This window comes from Acomys minous (genome assembly GCF_964271855.1).
Source record: "Acomys minous genome assembly, chromosome: 1".
NCBI lineage: Eukaryota > Metazoa > Chordata > Mammalia > Rodentia > Muridae > Acomys > Acomys minous.
In genome coordinates, this window is record NC_140483.1 from 12,799,578 (window position 1) to 12,806,349 (window position 6,772).

The following is a 6,772-nucleotide window of genomic DNA, read 5'->3' on the forward strand; positions in this document are numbered from 1 at the left end:
TCTGTTTTCTAAGATACATTCATGTCCAAACTACAGCTGTTAGTTCAGACCCCCAACAGCCAAACCAAGAATATTTCAGAGCCTGCAAAATGGCGCAGTGAGCAAAGGGGCTAATGCTGGCGCCTTGAGTTCAAGTCATAGGATCCGCGTGGCAGGAGGAGGGAACTGACTCTTGCAAGATATCTCTGACTTCTGCACATATGCTGTAGTCTGTGTCTGGTTAGATGTGTGCACGTTTGTGCACAATAACACACACACATGCACTCACGCACGCACACACACATGCACACACTGAATGAAGGTGATTTAATTTAAAAAACGAAAAGAAATATTTCAGACACCTAGTTTTTCCCATCGCTTCTCTTATTTCATGCCTCCAGCTCTGCACTCCACCGTTATCAGCTCTTGGCTTTTTCTGTCCTGATGTTTGGTGGAATCACACGGCTTGAGCGCCTTCTCGTGTATTCCTATTGCTCCTGTGTTTGATACTGACGTCCAAAATAAGCCCTTCCCCTCACCCCCCATGTCCCCCACCTCACCCCCACTGGAGCAAGACAGTGAACAGAAGACATTAGAGACACCGGAAGTGCTGCTGTGGGATTGTGTCCACTTAAAGCCATGCAACATTCCCAGTTGCTAATCCGTTATTTGTGTGTGGCTTAGCATCCCAAACAATGGTGTCATGTTTAGAAAAAAATTAAGCAGCTAATGAGACCATAATTTTTGTCAAACTTTCAGTAGACAGCGCTTTTTAGTCAATCTTTTTCAAGACAGGGTTTCTCTGTGTAGCCCTGGCTATCCTGGAACTCTCTTTGTAGACCAGTCACAGCGATCCACCTGCCCCTGCCTCCCAAGTGCTTGGATTGAAGGCGTGTGCCACCATGCCCGGCTGGTTCATCTTAAATCAGAAACACTGTGATCCCGAAGTTTGATTGGTTAGGACTTCACTTGGAGAAAAATGTCCTGCAGGTTACTGATAATTTGTGGTTTGTACTGCTGACAGCAACTCTACCATTGCTCAAGCCTTGGAAAGGGTAGGCCACCTGCTGAGCCTTCCACTGTAAGACAGCAGCTTCCCCATCTCCTTTCTAGAGCGACGACTAATGACCAAACATTCCACCAACAAATTCATAGATATTTAAAGGTGTGTGTGTGTGTGTGTGTGTGTACACATGTGTGTCTATGTTCGAGTGCATGTTCTCCTGTGTGTACCTGTGTATGTTTCTGTGTAAGTGTGTGTGTGTGTGTGTGTGTGTGTGTGTGTGTGTGTGTGTATAAGTGTATTTGTGTCCCTGTGTGTTTATACTACAGTGTGCAAGTGGGAATCAACTTTTCAGGGTTGGTTCTCTCTTTCCTTGTTCTGAGGTAGGATTTCTTTGTTTCTGACATTGTGTTGCATATAGGAACTTCCAGCGGATTCTTTCTCTGCCTTTTTTTTTTTTTTTTTTTTTAATGCTAGGAGCACTGGGATTCAGGCACACACCACTACATCTCACTTTTCTTTTCCTAACATGGGTCAGGGCTCAAATCTATGTCATCAGGATTGTACAGCAAGCACTTTTTCTGCTGGGCATCTTCCCAGGCTCAAATTCATAGACATTTAAAAGCATCCACTATACCAGTGTGTAGAGGAATTTTAATCCAGCAACATGGTTGCTCTGATCACATCCAAAGACCGGCTAGGCTTGTGTGATCTGGCTGGAATACAGACACGCTCTTAATACACACCTTTAATCCCAATGACGTCTGATTGAGGGACAGATGAAGTGATGAATCAGAGAAAGATTTGGCAGAGTAGGATGCATCCAACTCTCAGGAGAAGAGCACAGGAAACAGAGGCTATTTAAGACAGCAGACGGGGGAGGCAGAGTTCAGGGGTTGAGTTGAGTTGAGTCCAGGTCAATGAGTTGGCAGTCAGCAGGGAGTCAGCTGAGAGGCAGTGCATCCAAAACCAGCAGCTCCCCTGATGGTAGGAAGCAAACACACACTGGACTCTGCAATGTGCTTATGAAACAGGTATAGGCTTGTGTACACTCAGGGAAAACATGAAAAAGTTCCAGTTCCTGATTTAGTGGAGCTTGAGCAAGGCCTGGGAAATTTAACTTTAAATAAACACTTCAGGCACATCCGGTGCTAATTTCTGGCCACATTTTTGAGCAATACTAATCTTTGGACACAGGGACACGTTGTGCCTAGTTGGTCTGAGGTTAAATTGAGATACTGAGATTCAAATATCCATTTATGATTCCTTACTATCTCCAATTAAAACACTCTTAGAACTAAGAAATAACTCCCTATTCTTCATAATTTACTGTCTCATATATGCATCATCACTAGCCCAAAGCAACTGGACCAACTAAGCATGTACTGAAGCCTCAGAAACAGTGAGCCGAAATCAACTTTTCCTCTTTATAAGCTGATTGACTCAGGTATTTTGTCACGGTGTCAAAAAGATAACACCTCCATCTTTTGAGACCAAGTGAATGTTTAACCTCCTTTGTGTAGGCTCTTCTATTTCCATGTGGTTTGCATTTATACACCTTTTTTAAAGGCAGGGAAACACTGCTAGCTGAATCATTTTCTGAATATATAACTTCAGGAAGGGTGCCCTTAGAGAAATAAGGAGATGTCACTCCAGCCAGCCAGATCAACAAGACCAAGTCAGCTGCTCCATATGGACCTGATATTGCAGCCAGACTCCTCCCACCCCTGGTTGCAAGAAAAATTATTTGTATCTTAGCATCATCCTAGTGTTTCACCCGTTAGCAGCCAGTCGTGTCTCCTGAATTGAAGTTTAGTGGATTTTTTTCTCCGTAGTCACAACTTCAAAAAAAATCTAATAATACATTTTTATATATTAGTGACGATAGGAAAAGTCATTTAGTCAAAAGATTAGGTGTGTGTAGGAGTGTACATGTATATGCAAGTACATGCACAATTATACATATATGTGGTGCCAGAGGTCACTGTTGGGTGTCTTTCTCAACACCTTAGTTTTTAAGACAGTAGCTCTCACCGAACCTGGAGCTAGCCTGGCTAGGCAGCAAGCCTCAGGAGCGCTGCTGTCTCTGTCTCCCACTGCCAGGATGCTGCAGTGCCTGGCTTAGCATGTGGGGCCTGGGGGTCTAAACTGCAGCTCCCGTGCTTGCTGGCAAACTCAGTTTAGCAACTGATCTATCTCCTCATTCCCAAAAGATGGATATGGGTGGAGCTGGAGAGACGGCTCAGCAGCGAAGAGCATTGGCTGTTCTTCCAGAGGACCCAGGTTCAATTCCCAGCACCCACATGGCAACTCACAACTGTAACTCCGGTTCACTGCGTGAACATGGTGAACAATCATATATACAGACAAAACCCACAAATAAATTAAAATAAATATTTTTTAAATGTAGGTGATCAAATTCACAAAAATTTAAAGCCTCTTATTATTTAGGATAAGAGTTCCTTTGTTCCTTCCAAACACATTGCGAGTCTGCTAACACGTAGCAGGAAAAAGATATGGCTGTCGCTTTCTCTTTTATACATAAACCCAACTCCTTCTGCAAGTGTTGTTGAACAGGTCAGCTCTCTTTTCGTCATATTCCACCAGACCCAGCCTCACCTTATCCCCCAACACACACCCTCATCAGCAAGTCAGGAAGATGGGAAAGGAGTGAGTGGAACGACACACAGTGTCAACATTACAGTACATTGATTTTTAAGGCTGTGGATTAGATGAATACAATACCTCAGGCATAGCTGTGTATGGTGGTGCAAGCCTGTGTCCCAGCGCACAGGAGGACAGCAAGCTTGAGGCCAGCAAATCCCTCTCTCTCTCTCCCTCTCCCTCTCCCCCTCTCCCTCTCCCTCTCTCTCTCCCTCTCTCTCTCTCTCTCCCTCTCCCTCTCTCTCTCTCTCTCCCTCTCTCTCTCTCTCTCCCTCTCTCTCTCTGTCTGTCTGTCTCTCTCTCTCTCTCTCTCTCTCTCTCTCTCTCTCTCTCTCTCTCTCTCTCACAGACACACACACACACAGCAAAACTAAATTGATAAACAAATAAATAAGGCCAGGGGGTACCTCGGTGGTGGAGTACTTTACTTGGCTATCATATGGAAGCGCCTGGATTCCATCCTCATCACCAAACAACTAAAGGCGCCGCTCGCTTCCTGTCTCACTTTATCCTTGTATCAGCTACGGAGGAAGGTGTTGTCCTCTTTTGCATTGTCACAAACCGGAAACTGGAAGCATATGGATCTGGAGAAGTATGTGTCCATTCCCTACTTGAAACCACTGTCTTGTGAAGTACTTTTGAGAACCGGTTGACAAGTGCTTCCAAAACAGCAACAATACTACCCCAAACAAGCATGGGAAAGGTAGGGGTGGAAGTCAGTTGGAGGAGACTATAAACAGTCCAAGCCCACCCCTAGTGACATACCTCCTTCAGTAAAGCTCCCCCCACCCCCTGCCAAAGGAACCCCAAACACAGTGCCAACTGGGAACCAAGTGTTCAGATATCCGAACCTCCAGAAAACATTCTCATGCCAACCTCCACAAGGTCCGGCCTGAATTTGTTTACTTCAGATGTGGATTATGCATTTCTATTCGTGAGTACTACGTTATATTGGGTTGCTGAGAGAGCACCATAGTCAGAGGCGCATGACGGTGGCTGTTCCCACAGCTGCGGTGGTACTCTTAATCACGTGAGTATGAGCCTGTTCCTTGCGTTTCTGTTTTTGTTTTCTGTAATTAATGTGTGGCATGAGGTGGGTTATGTTGAAAGACTGTGTGCTGCACCTCACCTCATGTCTGCCTTCTTTTCAGCATCTTTTCTGTGGTTCTGGTCTAATTGATTGTTTTGTTCGCTTAGTCACATTTAATAAAAGGCATTGCTTTTAAAGGGCATATTTCAGGGGCTGGAGAGATGGCTTAGAGGGTAAGAGCACTGGCTGCTCTTCGAGAAGACCTGAGTTTGGCTTCCAGCACCCATATTGGTCAGCTCACAACTGCCTAAACTCCAAATCTAGGAGATCTAACATCTTCTGGAATCTTCGAATACCCATATCCAGTGAGTAAAAACATATATACATAAATCAAAGACAAAATGAGCCAGGAGTGGTGGTACATGTCTTTAGGCCCAGCACTCGGGGAGGAAGAGGTAGGTGGGTCACTGTGAGTTCGAGGCCAGCCTGTTCTACAAAACTAGTCCAGGACAGCCAGGACTACAAAGAAAAACCCTATCTCGAGAAAGAAAAGCAAGATACATCTCTAAAGCACACAGTTTGGTGGTTTTAAATATTCTCACGAGGTTATGCACCCACCACCACTATTTAATCCAGTTAAAAATATTTTAGATTTAGTTCATGTGTATGAGTGCTTTGCTGGCATGTGTGTCTATGCACCAACCTGCCATGTGGGTGCTGGGAATGGACCACAATTCCTCCACAAGAACAAGTAGGCTGGGTGTGGTGGCGCACGCCTTTAATCTCAGCATTCAGGAGGCAGAGGCAGGTGGATCGCTGTGAGTTTGAGGCCAGCCTGGTCTACAAAGCGAGTCCAGGACAACCAAGTCTAACACAGAGAAACCCTGTCTCGAAAGAAAAAAAAAAAAAAAAAAGAACAAGTGCTGAGCCATAGCTCCATCCCCCAAATCTCATTTAAAATTTACATTTATTTGTCTGGGTATGTGTCAGTTCTCTCCTTTCATCTTATGGGTCAAGGAGATCAAAACTCAGATAGTCAAGTTTGGTAGGAAGTGTCTGTACTCACTAAGCCATCTTGCTGGCCCCTAATTTCACTTTCTCATCACCCACAAAAAGAAAGAATGTACTTGTTAACTGTCATCTTCCACATTTACCTTGTTCCCGGCTTCCAGCAACCACTAATCCATTCTGTTTCAGCTGATCAATGGTAAGCTGCCCAGTGTGGGTGCTGGGAACCAAACTTGGGTCCTCTGGAAGAGCAGCAAGTGCTGTAAGCGCTGGGCCATCTCTCTGGCTCCTGGCTCCATGGATTTGCTTATATGAGACATGTCATACGAAAGTTGCCATCTAGTATGTGACTCCTTGTGTTTTTATTTCATTAAGATGTTTTCAGGATTTAACTACTGTCATGTAGTTTGTTTGTTTGTTTTTGAGACAGGGTTTCTCTGTGTTATCTTGGCTGTCCTGAACTCGCTTTGTAGACCAGGCTGGCCTCGAACTCACACCAATCCGCCTGCCTCTGCCTCCTGAGTGCTGGGATTAAAGGCGTTCGACACCATGCCCAGCCTCTGCCTTGCAGTTTTTAAATAGCAATATTTTATTCCTTTTTATATGCTGAAATTATTACTATTTGTCTTGGTAACTGCTGAGCTAAATACAATTTTCCATCTAAACTTATAAAGGTAAAGTGGCTTTCATCATCGTTTGTCGAGTTGCTTTTCAAGAAAACTGTTCCAGTGTCATTCATTTTAACAAGAAAGGCTCCGTTACTCTTCTACTCTTCGGTAGTTTCCAATCAGACAAAAGGGACTATGAAGACCGCCTTTCTTGGGGTAGTTTCCGACTTTTTTTTTTAAAAAAGATTTTATTTATTTATTATTTATACAGTATTGTGTCTGCACGTGTGCTGGTACGCCAGAAGGAGGCACCAGATCCCAGAATAGTTGGTTTCCGATTTTAAAGAGCTACAAACGACCACTTTTCTGGAGACCCTCCTTTCCACTGAACACAGAGCAAGCTAGTTTCGATCATCCCACGAGCTCCTCCCTCTCCTTAGGCTCCCCCGCCCCGAGGAGGCAGGAGGAGGAAGTGACGCG